The sequence below is a fragment of the Giraffa tippelskirchi genome, chromosome 1, assembly GCF_054371585.1.
Source record: "Giraffa tippelskirchi isolate mGirTip1 chromosome 1, T2T-mGirTip1v1.2.pri, whole genome shotgun sequence".
NCBI classification, from domain to species: Eukaryota; Metazoa; Chordata; class Mammalia; order Artiodactyla; family Giraffidae; genus Giraffa; species Giraffa tippelskirchi.
In genome coordinates this window covers 188,261,230-188,277,499 of record NC_137275.1, presented here as the reverse complement: position 1 = coordinate 188,277,499, position 16,270 = coordinate 188,261,230, and the positions used below count along the sequence as shown (strand labels likewise).

The following is a 16,270-nucleotide window of genomic DNA, read 5'->3' as shown; positions in this document are numbered from 1 at the left end:
CTAAGATAGAGTACTTAAGAAAACCCAGAGAAAACAAAGGAAACATAAACAGAGACTTTAAAGCTTCTGGCACCAACAGAGAAAATATTAAACACAATCCAGTGCATATCCCTATTAACATACAAGATCACACTAGAGGCCTGTCTACCTCAGTTTCTATTACTAGAAAATTTTCTACCTTTCAACAAAAATGTGGAGCAATAAAGACTCTCAGGAATACAAAATGATACAGCTAATTTGGGATTCAGATTGGTAGTTTCTTTCTTTTCTAAAATATTTATTTATTTGGCTGCACTAGGTCTTAGTTGGGGCATGTGGGATCTAGTTCCCTGACCAGGAATCGAACCTGGTCCCTGCACTGGGTGTGTGGAGTCTTAGCCACCAGACCGCTGAAGACATCCTGGTAATTTCCTATAAAGCAAAACATAGTCTTACACATAATCCAGCACTTGAAATCAATGGTATTTATTTACCCAACTAATCATAAAACCCATGCCCAGACAAAAACCTCCACATGAATGTTGAGAGCAGTTTTACTTGAATTGCCCCAAACTAGAAGCAACATATATGTTCTTCAGTGGATGAATGAATAAACAAACTGTAGTGAATCTCTTCAGTGGAATTATATTTGGTAATAAAAAGGAATGATCTATGTGTTTTAAAATATAAGTTTTATTATTATTCACATATGGCAAAGCCAACAGAGTTGGAAATGATTGCCATTTAAAAAATAGCCTGTGTAGAGACGTGGATGAACCTAGAGTCTGTCATAGAGATTGAAGTCAGAGAAAAACAAATATCCTATATTAACATGTGGAATCTAGAAAAATGGTATAGATGAACCTGTTTCCAGGGCAAGAATAGAGACTCAGATGTAAACATGCAGACACAAGGTGGAAGGAGGGTGGGACAAAGAGGGAGATTAGAATTGACACATATACAGTACCATGTGTAAAACAGATAGCTAGTGGGAAGCTGCTATATAACACAGAGAGCTCAGTTCAATGCTCTGTGATGACCTAGAGGGGTGGGAGGGAGGTCTAAGAGGGAGGGGATATACATATACATGGGCTTCCCTTGTGGCTCAGATGGTAAAAAAATCTGCTCTCAATGCAGGAGACCTGGGTTCAATCCCTGGGTCAGGAAGATCCCCTGGAGGAGGGAATGGTAACCCACTTCTGTATTCTATTTTTTCTTTTTAAAGTAATATTTTTCTTTAAAAACTCATTAATTTATTTTAATTAAAAGATAATTACTTTACACTATTGTGATGGTTTTTGCCATACACTGACATGAATCAGCCATGGGTGCACATGTGTCCCCCCACCCTGAACACCCCCTCCCACCTCCCTTCCCACCCCATCCCTCTGGGTTGTCCCAGAGCACCAGCTTTGAATGCCCTGCTTCAGATATCAAACTTGCACTGGTCATCTATTTTACATATGGTAATATACATATTTCAATGCTATTCTCTCAAATCATCCCACGCTCGCCTTTTCTCAGAGTCCAAAAGTCCGTTCTTTACACCTGTGTCTCTTTTGCTGCCCTGCAGATAGGATCGTAGTCACCATCTTTCTAAACTCCATATATATATGGAGTATATATATATACAGTACTCACTATACAGTATTGATGTTTCTCTTTCTGACTTACTTCACTCTGTATAATCGGCTCCAGTTTCATCCACCTCATTAGAACTGACTCAAATGCATTCCTTTTTATAGCTGAATAAGATTCCATTGTGTGTATGTACCACAACTTCTTTATCCATTGGTCTGCCAATGGACATCTAAGTTGCTTCCATGTTCTAGCTATTGTAAACAGTGCTTCAGTGAACACTGGGGTACGTGTGTCTCCTTCAATTCTGGTTTCCTCAATGTGGATGCCCAGCCATGGGACTGCTGGATCATATGGTAGTTCTATTTCCAGTTTTTTTTTAAGGAATTTGCACACTGTTCTCCATAGTGACTGTACCAGTTTGCATTCCCACCAACAGTGTAAGAGGGTTCCCTTTTCTCCACACCCTCTTCAACACTTATTGTTTATAGACTTTTTGATGGTGGCCATACTGACCAGTGTGAGATGATACCTCATTATGGTTTTGATTTGCATTTCTCTAATAATGAGTGATGTTGAGCATCTTTTCATGTGTTTTAATTTAGCCATGTGCATGTCTTCTTTGGAGAAATGTCTTTTTAGTTTTTTGTCCTGCTTTTTGATTGGGTAGTTTATTTTTCTGGTATTGAGCTGCATGAGCTGCTTGCATATTTTGGAGATTACATCTTTGTCAGTTGTTTCACTTGCTATTATTTTCTCCCATTCTGAAGGTTGCCTTTTCACCTTGCTTATTGTTTCCTTTGTTGTGCAAAAGCTTTCAAGTTTAATTAGATCCCATTTGTTTATTTTTGTTTTTATTTCCATTACTCTGGGAGCTGGATAATAGAGTATCTTGCTGTGATTTATAGTCCATACTGAAGAGCCTGGTGGGCTATAATCCATGGAGTCGCAGAGTCAGACACGACTGAAAAACTTTCACTTACACTTTCATAGCTGATTTGCTTTGCTGTACAACAGAAGCTAACACAGCACTGTAAAGCAGTTATATTCCAATAAAACAAACAAGGAACTCCCAGGTGGCGCAGAGGTAAAGAATCCGCCTGCCAATGCAGTAGATGAGGAGACACATGTTCAATCCCTGGGTCGATCCTTTGGAGTAAGAAATGGCAATCCACTCCAGTATTCTTTCCTGGAAAATTCCATGGACAGAGAAGTCTGGTGGGCAATAGTCCATGGGGTTTCAAAGAGTTAGACATGACTGAGCAGGCACGTACGATCAAAGGTCAAGGTCAAAACAAACAAAAAAGACAACCTGGTATACAGATCGCAAGAGGAAGGGTCATGGCACATCATATTGGTGGGTGGGAGGCAGAACATCTCCAGTTAGGAGTCAGGGAGGCAGAAGGAGCAAGAAGCAAATGTGGGCAAGAGGTTTTACTCTGATTTTCACAGGAAGGCATCAGTAAGGTAGGGTAAGCAGGCTAAGTAGGTTTAGGATTAGCTAGTTTGAATAATTTCAGCACACTGGCAAGGAAGACAGTCCCTAGTTGTCTGGCACCTGGCCCTGTGTCATTAAGGCAAGGAGACAATAGCCAAAAATGTGAAAGCCCAACAAGGCAGTTGGAGGTGTGGGCTTTGGATTGGTTAGCCTGTATATGAAATGTATATTCAAAGGTGATGTGTTTTCTCTCTCTTGGAGTTGTTGTTCAGTTGCCCAGTCATGTCTGACTCTTTGTGACTCCATGGACCGCAGCACACCAGGCCTCCCTGTCCATCACGAACTCCTGGAGTTTACCCAAACTCATGTCCATTGAGTTGGTGATGCCATCCAACCATCTCATCCTCTGTTGCCTCCTTCTTCTCCTGCCTTCAATCTTTCCCAGCATCAGGGTCTTTTCAAATGAGTCAGCTCTTCTCATCAGGTGGCCAAAGTATTGGGGTTTCAGCTTCAACATCAGTCCTTCGAATGAACACCCAGGACTTATCTCCTTTAGGATGGACTGGTTGGATCTCCTTGCAGTTCAAGGGACTCTCAAGAGTCTTCTCCAACACCAAAGTTCAAAAGCATCAATTCTTTGGTGCTCAGCTTTCTTTAGGGTCAAACTCTCACATCCATACATGACTACTGGAAAAACCATAGCCTTGACTAGATGGACTTTTGTTGGCAAAGTAATGCCTCTGCTTTTTAATATGCTATCTAGGTTGGTCATAACTTTCCTTTCAAGGAGTAAGCATCTTTTTATTTCATGGCTGCAGTCACCATCTGCAGTGATTTTGGAGCCCCCAAAAATAAAGTCATCCACTGTTTCCCCATATATTTGCCATGAAGTGATGGGACAAGATGCCATGATCTTAGTTTTCTGAATGTTGAGCTTTAAGCTCTCCTTTTCACTTTCCTCTCCTCTTTCACTTTCATCAAGAGACTCTTTAGTTCTTCTTCACTTTCTGTCATAAGGGTGGTGTCATCTGCATATCTGAGCTTATTGATATTTCTCGTGGCAATCTTGATTCCAGCTTGTGCTTCCTCCAGCCCAGCGTTTCTCATGATGTACTCTGCATATAAGTTAAATAAGCAGGGTGACAATGGGTTGGGGGGAATGAATTGGGAGATTGGGATTGACAAATAGGCACTTCTATGTACAAAACAGATAACTAATGAAAACCTACATAGCACAGGGAACTCGCCTCAATGCTCCTTGGTGACCTAAATGGGAAGGAGAGCCAAAAAGTAAAAAGGGAGTATATGTATACATATAGCTGATTAACTTTGCTATACATTAGAAACTAATGCAGCATTTTAAAACAACTATACTGCAATAATTTCTTTTTTTAAAAAGAAAGAAACCTGGTCAATACACTGGTCAACACAAAATTGTGTCCAACTCTTTGCGAGCCCATGAACTACAGCAAGCCAGGCTTCGCTGTTCTTCACACTATAAAGTCCTGCAAAATCATGGATGACTCAAAGGCATGTTACTAAGTGAAAGAAATCAGTCTGAAAAAGCTGTACAATACAATTTATATGACATTCTGAAAAAGGATAACTACAGAGACAGTTAACAAATCAATAGGTGCCAGCCAGAAATTTGTGAGTAGGTGAGGCACAGGGGATTTTTGTCCTGACAGTGAAACTATCCAGTCTGATACCGTAATTGCAGATACACAACGCTATGAATTTGTCAAAATCCATTGAATTTTATAACACAGAGTAAATCTTGTGTGATCATTTAAAAATCATTTAGGATGTTGGGGAATTTTATGCAGACTGTGACAAAAGGATCTCAATGTATTACAAATGTATGAAATAATTCCTTCCTTTATTGAAAGGAGTTGAGGGGGGGAGTATTGATCTAAGTAACTATAAAACTAAAGCAAAAAAAAATGTACATAAGAACTTCACTTTAGCTGATAAATTTGTGTCCCCTGGAAATATGGGTTAGCAATTCTGAAATCATTACATGTTTTAATCTCCTCAGATTTTTATAACAAAATACCTGAGTGGCTTAAACAATACAGAGTTATTTTTTCTAGAATAATATTAATTTATTATTTATTTACATATTATTGGTTTATGATTATTATTAATTGATTACTTCTAGAACCTAGAAGTCCAAGATCAAGCCATCACTGTTGACTTCTATTGCCACCTCTCTGGCCACCACCAGCTCGTTGTATGTTCACATGATTTCTTCTCTGTGTATCTGCATGGGGTGTGGGGACAGGGATGGGTGGAAATCTCTGGCTTCTCTTCCTCTTCTTATTAGGACATCAATCCTTTTAGATTAGTGAAAGTGTTAGTTGCTCAGTTGTATCCAATTCTTTGCAACCCCATGGACTGTAGCCTGCCTGGCTCCTCTGTCCATGGAACTCTCCAGGCAAGAATACTGGAGTAGGTAGCCATTCCCTTTTCCAAGGGAAAACCCAGGAACTGAACCTGGGTCTCCTGCATTGCAGACAGATTCTTTACCATTTGAGCCACTCCATCTTTATGACTTCATTTAACCTTGATTATCACCTTAGAGGCTCTATGTCAAAATACAGTCACACTGGGGATTAGAGTTTCCATGTATGATTCTTTTTTGGTGAGGGGGGTGAAAACATTCAGTTCATACACTTCTATGCTGGGATAGAACACTTAGGTAAGTGTATCAAAAATGATGGAAGCAAGATTTCTCATATTTGGAATGGGAGTTTACAAAATAGCAAGGGAAGAAGACTAAAATGATCCATGTGATACTAGATGGTAATTCATTAATATGAACTCATCCTTAGCTTCCTATAGAAACAAATGTTTACATATATTTATATTTGTGAATATGTGCCGATGGCTCAAGTGGTAAAGAATCAGCCTGCAATGCAGGAGACACAGGAGATGTGAGTTCAATCCCTGGGTCAGGAAGATCCCCTGGAAGAGGAAAAGGTAACCCACTCCAGTATTCTTGCCTGGAGAATTTCTTGGAGAGAGGAACCTGATGGGCTACAGTCCATGGGGTAGCAAAATGTTAGACACAACTGAACACATACACATTACACATATAACATTACGTATATATACAGTTTAGGACACACACATATATTTTCTTGTTCTGTCATCTAAGAGGGCCTATAAACAATGACACTATAGAGCACTGATTGAGTGTATCTAGTACCCAGATCTTGGTTTCTAACACCATTCTCTAATAAAAGAAACCATGGCCGTGGGGAAACATCTGATTCCCAGACTGAGGCAGGAAACACAGTAAGTTGCCTACATAGGAATCTTCAGGGTGCAAATTTTCAAAGATTCAAACATGCATTGGGTTCCAGCAAAGAACCAGAACCTGTGCCGTCAATGTCAGGCGTGAGTGAAATTACAGCTTACACTCCATCTCCTATTGCTGATGATCCTTCGTCTCTACCATGTCCCACCTCCTTTTCCTCCTCCAGTCAATAACTCTTCTTGTCTGTTCACTTGATGTCAGCCCCCGTATGCCAGCTGTTGTATTGTACTATTGTACTTTTCAAGGTGCTGTACTGTAAGATTAAAAATGCTTTATTATTTATGTTTGGCTTTTATGCCTTGTTTGTGTGGAAAGTATTATAAACCTATTGCAGTACAGTACTATATAGCTGATTGTGTTAGTGGGGTACCTAGGCTAACTCTGTTGGACTTATGAACAAATTGGACTTATGAACATGCTCTTGGAATTCATTCTATATACAGTCATCTATATACAGGGGACTTACTGAATACAAGATGAGTGTGGAGCCTCTTGTAGTAGTGGAAAGTGAGGAAGTATTAAAAAAAATCCACAATGATTATGCTATGTCAAAGAAACACAGAGTTCTACTCGAAGAACTCCTAAAGGCCAAACAGGAAACAATTTGAACAACAAAATCTATTAATAGTTTTGGATTATAACTCGAAGTACAAAGTAGATACTCATGACCCCATACTTAGTTCAATAAAAGCTGAATAAATAAATGAGGGAAAAAAGATATATCCCCATGAAGAAGAATTCCAAATAGTCTATCTAAATACTTCATCCATGGTTAGCATAACTCTCTACATCTTAAATGTGGGCTCTGCATGGCAACTGCCCTCCCAAGAGGACAGAAAAGAAAGGCAGTAAAGGATTAACTTTATAGAGGGGAACCTGACAGACATTCCTTCAGTCAGAAGATCAAGGTTAATGCTGACAGTGATGTCATGTTGATGTTTGTGTATCTTCTTGAGAAGATATGATGAGAATGACATTTTACCTCTACAGTCTTCTTCCCAAGAACATATAATCCCAATCTACCTGTGGGAAAAATATCAAATTTCAGTTGAAGGACATTCTACCAAATACGTGAGGAATATGCCTCAAAATGTTCAAGGTTATCAAAAACAGACTAAGAAATTGTTACAGCCAGGAGGAGACTAAAGAGACATAAAAACTAAATATAAGCTTGGATTCTGTATGGGATTTTAGAAAAGAAAATGACCCTAGGTTAAAAACTAAGGAAATTAAAAACATATATATGGACATTAGCTAATAATAATGTATCAGCAGGGGTTCACTAATTATGACAAATGCACTATATTAATGGAAGATATTAATTATTAAAGAAACTGTATGTAGGGTATATGGGAAATCTCTAGACTCAATACATTCACATCTTTTCTGTAAATCTAAAACTGTATTAAAAATAAGGTTTATTTGATCACATCCATTCCATATAATAGATAAAAATTACTGTTTCAAGAAAAACAGTAATTTATCTGGGTACTTTATGGTATCAGTGTTTATATAAACTGTCATGTATATTTAATCCATATCTTCTACCTATTCACACAAATAAGCATTTGTCTCATTTATATTTATTGATTCATTCTTTGTTCAAGAATGAATTCAACCAGTTTATCAACTGACCACATGCTCAGGGATTAGGGGGATCCATACAGACTCAGAAAACTAAGATCATGGCATCTGGTCCCATCACTTCATGGGAAATAGATGGGGAAACAGTGGAAACAGTGGCTGACTTTATTTTTGGGGGCTCCAAAATCACTGCTGATGGTGATTGCAGCCATGAAATTAAAAGATGCTTACTCCTTGGAAGGAAGGTTATGGCCAACCTAGATAGCATATTTAGAAGCAGAGACATCACTTTGCCAACAAAAGTCCATCTAGTCAAGGCTATGGTTTTTCCAGTGGTCATGTATGGATGTGAGAGTTGGACGGTGAAGAAAGCTGAGTGCCGCAGAATTGATGCTTTTGAACTGTGGTGTTGGAGAAGACTCTTGAGAGTCCCTTGGACTGCAAGGAGATCCAATCAATCCATCCTAAAGGAGATCAGTCCTGGGTATTCATTGGAAGGACTGATGTTGAAGCTGAAACTCCAATACTTTGGCCACCTCATGTGAAGAGTTGATTCATTGGAAAAGACCCTAATGCTGGGAAGGATTGGGGGCAGGAGGAGAAGGGGATGACAGAGGATGAGATGGCTGGATGGCATCACTGACTCGATGGACATGGGTTTGGGTAAACTCCGAGAGTTGGTGATGGACAGGGAGGCCTGGCGTGCTGCAATTCATGGGGTCGCAAAGAGTTGGACACGACTGAGCGACTGAACTGAACTGATACAGACTCAATTGTTCTCTTTGTTATTCATCTGCAACTTTAAAAACACTCTTAAGGTTTTTAGTTGATAGAAAACTCAAAAAAATATAGAAAATTAATAAAAAGAGCAACTCTCAGAAAAAACAAAGTGAATGTGTCACTGACAAATAAACAGCTGACCAGCTATTTTTCCCAAGCTTCATAGGTATCCATAACCTGTTGAATATTTTAAATCCAGTTTAGTCCTTCAGTCTAAACTTAGAAGACTTTCTATTAGCACTCTGAGTGGGGCAGAGAATAAGAAAAGGATGTGCAACCAGTCCAGGCTCACAAGCAAACTGCTCTCAGTTCAGTGGTATGATCCTGCAGATATAAAGGTGCTTGAAATGTATGAAGCAGACAGGCCTGCTGCAAAGAGTGTTGAGCAAGATCTCTAGGTGAATTACAGTGCAAATTTTGGGGATAATGGAGCAAAGTTCTGCCATCCTCTATCAATAACCTCTATTTTGAGGAACAGCTTCTGGCTCACTGCTGGACATTGGTATAAACTGAATGCTTAATCAAGGGCCATTAACTTACCATGTGACTTGAGCTGATCATCATTCATTGGGGTTGTCTGACCTACAAAGGGCTTCCCAAGTGGCTCAGTGATAAAGAATCCACCTGCCAATGCAGGAGATGCAGGAGACACAGGTTTGATCCCTGGAGCAGGAAGATCCCTGGAGGACACAGTGACAACCCACTCCAGTATTCTTGCCTGGGAAATCCCATGGACAGAGAAGTCTGGTGGGCTACAGTCCATGGGGTCGCAGAATTGGATACAACTAAGAGACTGAGCACTGACCTACAAAGCCAGAAATCTGCGTAGTAGCATTCCATAATCAAATAAATGTGATATAAAAGAAGAAATTTAAGCAGATTATGAAGGCCTAGGAAAGGTTGCCTAGGTTATAGCTGGCTTATGGACAGTGATTAATGATTTAGTTGGACCATCAGGGGCTTTGTAGGAACAAGATTGGAAACCTGGCCATAAGGAAACCTGGAAAAGAAGTATGTGGAGAAAACACTCCAAATGGGCACAGTGTAGAAATATTTGTCTCCCTTATGAATGCTCACCAATGGGTGCCCTCAACAGAGGAGGACCTTGATAATCAGGTGGATGAAATTTTCCTTTTCATGAACATCAAGCAGCCTCTTTTCCCAACTATCACTTTCCTTGCCCAGTGGACTGATAGAGTGGCTATGGCAACATCATGTATCAATACATCATGCGTGTGCTTAACAATGCAGACTTCCATTCACTGTAATAGTTATGTTATGTGCTGACTGGATTATGCAGTGCCCTGATATTTGCCCAGGTATTTCTGGGTGTGTCCATGTGGGTGTTTCTAGATGAAATTATCTGAGTAAAGCAGGTGACCTGGTGAGTAAAGCAGATGACCATCCCCAGTGTGGATATTCATCATTCAATTCGTTGAGGGCGTGAATAGAACAAAAAGATGGAGGGAAGAAATCTTTGACCCTCCTGCCTGAATGTAGGAGCTGAGATGTCAATCTTCTCTTGTCTTCTTTGCTCCCAGCTCTTGGATCTTCAGACTCAGAATGAATTATACCACCAGGCTTCCTGGATCTCCAGCCTTCAGATGGCACATAGTGGAACTTCTCTGTCTTCACAATTGCATGACCAATTCCTTATATTAATAATAAATGTCTTTCCATATAGATATCTTATTGGTTCTGTTTCTCAGGAGAATTCTGACTAATATATTTACCAAGGTTGATTTGGTAACAGAGCCCAACTGGCCAACACCGTAGACCAATAATACCCTACAGTATTGCATTCCCAGAAAGGATTAGCCTTCTACCTGGTAGCCAGCTACCATGCTGATTATATTGGACAACATCCATCATAGAAGAACAGTATTTAGTTCTCACTAGAAAGTAGACACTTTTTCTGGATATGGATTTGCTTTTCTGCCTACCTCACTTTGCCAATGAACTTAAAAAACACTACCACCCATGAATTTAACTTATTCACAGTCCTGATAGCCTAGATAGCATAGCTTGTGATCAAAGAAATCTTTTTATTGCAATTGAAATGTGACAATGGCCCATTCACATGGAATTCAGTGGACTTACAATGTTTCTATCACTTTGAAATGTGATAGAACAGTAGAATGGCCTTTTTACTCAGTCATGGTGTCAGCTGGGTGACCACCCCTTGCAGGGCTAGGACAATGTCACTAGAATGTGATCTATGCTTTAAATCAGTGGTCAATACATGATGTTATTTCTCCTATCATCAAGATTCATGGGTCTGGGAGTCTAGAGATGAACATGAGTATGGTTTCACAAACTCTTACCACTAAAGGTCTATCCTTGAACAAGATATTTGCTTCCTATCCTTATGACTTTGAGTTTTACTGGGCTAGAAGGCTTCATCACCAAAGAAGGAATGTCTCCACCAAGAGACACAGAATTGTTCTATTAAACACAAAGATGAAACTACCACCTGGCCACTTTGGGCTCTTCATTCCAAAAATTAAACAGGCAAAGAAGGTTACTATAATGGCAAGAGTTACTGTTTATAACCCAAGGGGAAATTGAGTTGCTATAACAAAAGAGGAATATTGGAGAGTATGTCTGTAAAGTAGGAGGTCCCCTGGGATGACTTGACTCTATTCCCATATGCTAAGAATAAAATCAGTAGAAACTACAGCAATCTAAGAGAGATGAGACTGTTGGTCCAGACATTTCAACAATAAAGACTAGTGTCACCATATCAGTAAGGAACTATAACTGAGTTTCTTGCTAAGGGAAAATGTCTAGTGGGGAAGAAATCTATCAATACCAGCTGTAACTGCATGATCCATTACAGAAATAAGGACTGCAATAATTATGATATTTCTTATTTTGATGTGATATAATTTTGTATATGGGACTTCCCTGGTGGCTCAGAAGGTAAAGCGTCTGCCTACAATGTGGGAGACCTGGGTACTATCCCTGGGTTGGGAAGATCGCCTGGAGAAGGAAATGGCAACCCCCTCCAGGACTCTTGTCTGGAAAATCCCATGGAAGGAGGAGCATGGTGGGCTACAATCCATGGGGTCACAAAGAGTCAGACATGACTGACTGACTTCACTAATTTTGTATATATTAACCAATTCTTGTTTCCTTTTTCTTCCCCATTTCTCTCCCATCTAACATTAAATGATACAGGATGAAAACTCTAGGATATCCAAGCGGAAGGGGGCTTCTCTGGTGGTTCAGTAGTTAAGATTCCACCCTTCCAATACAAAGAGCACAGGTTCGATTCCTGGTCAGGGAACTAAGATCCCACATGCCTTGGGGCATGGCTAAAAACAATAAAAAGGGGGAGAAGAATTCAGTTGTAAAAGGAATAAATATAAATGATGGATAAAAGAATTTTGTATCCTCTTGTGAGGGCAGAGTTAGTGTGTTTTTAGGTGTACATGAGATAGTTGCATCGTGTTAAATTAAAGTATAATTTTACTATTATTTTTATTTCAAAGTTAGATATGGTTAAAATAAGTGTGTCTGGGTACCAAATGGTAAACTGTGGGGGCTTTGAACTGTATCAATTTAGCTAAACTAAAACTTCATTTCCCAGAATTCTCTCCTTATATGGCCTTGAGTAAGGACTGGTCAATATTTGCACAAGATTTGGAAAGTAGGAGTGGAGTCACAGTCATTTTGTTACTCTCTGAAGATTGGAGAGAGGTCAAGTGCAGCTCATACACATTGTCAATGATATACATTTCCACTTATCATCTTTTTGGTATGGAACAGTATCTGAATCTACAGTAACTCTTGATTCTGCCAGATCTTCTCCTTCTGTTGCTCCAAATCCTGCATCAAGGACATGTACAGTTCAGTCCAGTTCAGTTGCTCAGTCGCATCTGACTCTTTGCGACCCCATGGACTGCAGCACGCCATGCAGCCCTGTCCATCACCAACTCCCTGAGCCTACTCAAACTGATGTCCATTGCATTGGTGATGCCATCCAACCATCTCATTCTCTGTCGTCCCCTTTTCCTCCAGCCTTCAACCTTTCCCAGCATCGGGGTCTTTTCCAATGAGTCAGTTCTTCACATCAGGTGGCCAAAGTATTGGAGTTTCAGCTTCAGCATCAGACCTTCCAATGAGTACTCAGGACTGGTTTCCTTTAGGATTGACTGGTTTGATCTCCTTTCATGCCAAGGGACTCTCAAGCATCTTCTCCAACACCACAGTTCAAAGGCATCAATTCTTTGGTGCTCAGCTTTCTTTATAGTCCAACTCTCACATCCATACATGACTACTGGAAAACCCATAGCTTTGACTAGACAGATCTTTGTTGGTAAAGTAATGTCTCTGCATAGCCCATGGCAATAGGTTTCAGCTTCTTTTCCAGGTCATCCATGGGAACAGCTCCAATGATGAGAGATAGACATAAGTTTCAGTTTGTTCTTATGGATTCATTCTTTCTGGTTCCAGTTCTTCTTGCTTCTGTTCATTCCCAGCTCTTCTTCCTATCTCTCAGTCTGGTCGACTCATAATGGTTTCAACATCAGCCCAGACTTAGAGACACCAGCATTGCACAGACACCTCTACCAGCTCCCACCATTGAATAAGGTCTAAACCTTGAAATAAATCTCTTACCCATTATCACTCAATGTTCTACTTCTCTGAAAGAACCCAAACTGATAAATTATGTCTTATTCTTCACTCTGAAAGGAGGAAAGTAATAATCAAATACCAAAAAGAAAAAAAATCATATATAGAATTATCATGAATTTAACTATTATTGTAAAATTACATGTCTGTTTTTTTTTTTATTTTCTTGGCCTAGAAATAAAATTGTAATCATTTTTTAAAATACAGCTCTTGTTAAAACCACATGGCATGCTGGAAGTTTCCATCCAAAAGGAGAGTGCAAGCTGGGACTAGTTTTAGGTGAAACCAGGACACGTTTACTAGGAAAAAAGGATTGTTCCCATCCAGGAAAAGAATATCAGCCCAAAACAACCAAACATGAACCTTATCTGGAATAGGCATCTATTAGGCTCATTGAAGGGACTGGTCCAGGATTAAGCAACAAAAGCTGCTGATCATCTGGCAACACTAGTAACATCAGCAGATGCTTTAATTATAGATTGAAGAGGCCAGTCTCCTCTAGACATGGGGAAGAATCAAATCCTTTTCTTCCTATATAAAACAATACCACTAAAATTCACATACAATTCAATGGTTTTAACATGGTCACAGATTTGTGCTACTATCATCATAGCTGTATTTTAGAACATTTTCATCACTCTTCAAAGAAACCCTGTACCTATTTAGTCACTTCTATTTCTCCCTTCTCACAGCTGCTGAAAACTAAGTCTACTTTTTGCCTTTATGGATTTGCCTATTCTGTAATTTTTTAACAAAATATCTAATGTTTAATGTTTATACTGTTTCTACATTTTTACTATAATTAACAAGGCTCTGATAAACATCTAAGATACACATTTTTAATATTTTGTCTGGTTATATTCTTTTTACTGGAATATAATTGCTTTCCAATGTTGTGTTAGTTTTTAATTTTTTTTAATTTATGAAACTATCAGAGATCAGTAAGATCTCTTCTAGCTCTAGATTTCTAGACATCTAATTCTAGATCTCTCTCACATACACACAAACTCACACACATACATTTATATCTCTAGTGCTAAGTTACTTCAGTCGTGTCCAACTCTTTGCGACACCATGGACCATAGTCGGTCTGGCTTCTCTGTCCATGAGAGGCTCCAGGCAAGAGTACTGGAGTGGGTAGCCATTTCCCTCTCCAGGGTATCTTCCCACCCGGGGACTGAACCCAGGTCTCCTGCATTGCAAGTAGATTCTTTACCACCTGAGCTACTAGGGAAGCCTTTTTATTTCTATCTCTATATATAGATAGTATGACCCTATATATACTCAGCATACATCTATATGGAAATATAAAAATATACAGAATGAAATCCTGAACTATAAATGTTCAGAGCCACAAGAGGCCCTACTGATATTTATTAACTGAACCCTTCTGTAAGATGGATAAGAGGAAGTTTTATTTTTCACAGGAAATTTTTACCAGCACAATACAATCTAAACAAAAAATAGAATATAGAAAGATAAAGGGGGAACACAGATAATAACCATGAGGAAAATTAGACATTCAGGTAGGACTCTTTTTTTCATATATGGCATAGGCCCAAAGAGTCACCTTCTGACTGCCTTGCCTCCTCATTTAAAGACCCAGCCTGGGTTAGCTTCTTTGACTATTTCAAACTGGAAAGATAATACATCATCAGTAGCCACTGAAAGTACTCTCACTCCCATAAAATAGTATCTAATATATCTGGGGAGTTTGATCATATTTTTGCACTCTCCCCTTCCTCCAGCCTTCTAATCCTGGGACTTCCCAGGTGGCGCTAGCGGTCAAGAATCTGCCTGCCAATGCAGGAGACATAAGAGACACAGGTTGGATCCCTGGGTCAGGAAGATCCCCTGGAGGAGGGCATGGCAACCCACTCCAGTATTCTTGCCTGGAGAATTCCCATGAACAAGAATACATGGTGGCTACAGTCCAAGGGGTCACAAAGAGTCAGACCATGACTGAAGCAACTAAGCAGCATGCACGCACATCCCTGTCTACCCCCTAGACTTTCATGGTAGTCCCAACCTGCTGGATTAAGTTCAGTTCAGTCTCTCAGTAATGTCCAACTCTTTGCAACCCCATGGACTGCAGCATGCCAGGCTTCCCTGTTCATCACCAACTCCCTGAGCTTACTCAAACACATGTCCATTGACCCTGTGAAGCCATCCAACCATCTCATCCTCTGTCGTCCCCTTCTCCTCCCCCCTTCAATCTTTCCCAGCAACAGGGTCTTTTCATATGAGTCAGCTCTTCGCATCAAGTGGCCAAAGTATTGGAGTTTCAGCTTCAGCATCAATCCTTCCAATGAATACTCAAGACTGATTTCCTTTCGGATGGACTGGTCAGATCTCCCTGCAGTCCAAGGGACTCTCAAGAGTCTTCTCCAACACCACAGTTCAAAAGCATCAATTATTCGGTGCTCAGCTTTATTTACAATCCAACTCTCAAACCTATACATGACTACTGGAAAAACCATAGTTTTGACTAGATGGACCTTTGTTGGCAAAGTAATGTCTCTGCTTTTTAATATGCTGTCTAGGCTGGTCATGACTTTTCTTCCAAGGAGCAAGCGTCTTTTAATTTCATGGCTGCAGTCACCATCTTCAGTGATTTTGAAGCCCAAAAAAAGAAAGTATCTCCCTGTTTCCACTGTTTCCCTGTCTATTTGCCATGAAGTGATGGGACCAGATGCATGATCTTAGTTTTCTGAATGTTCAGTTTTAAGCCAGTTTTTTCACTCTCCTCTTTCACTTTCATCAAGAGGCTCTGCAAGGACATCCAACAAGTCCATCTGAAACGAGATCATACCCGGGTGTTCATTGGAGGGACTGATGTTGAAGCTGAAACTCCAATACTTTGGCCACCTCATGCAAAGAGCTGACTCATTGGAAAAGACCCTGATGCTGGGAAAGATTGAGGGCAGGAGCAGAATGGGACGACAGAGGAT

General features: G+C 39.9%; 1 long non-coding RNA gene across 1 annotated transcript in view; it reads right to left on the bottom strand.

Moving 5' to 3' along the window:
* Window positions 1–16,270, bottom strand: part of LOC145515365 (uncharacterized) — a 148,760-nt gene that overhangs the window by 14,453 nt on the left and 118,037 nt on the right. The gene's annotated exons all lie outside the window — the stretch shown is intronic.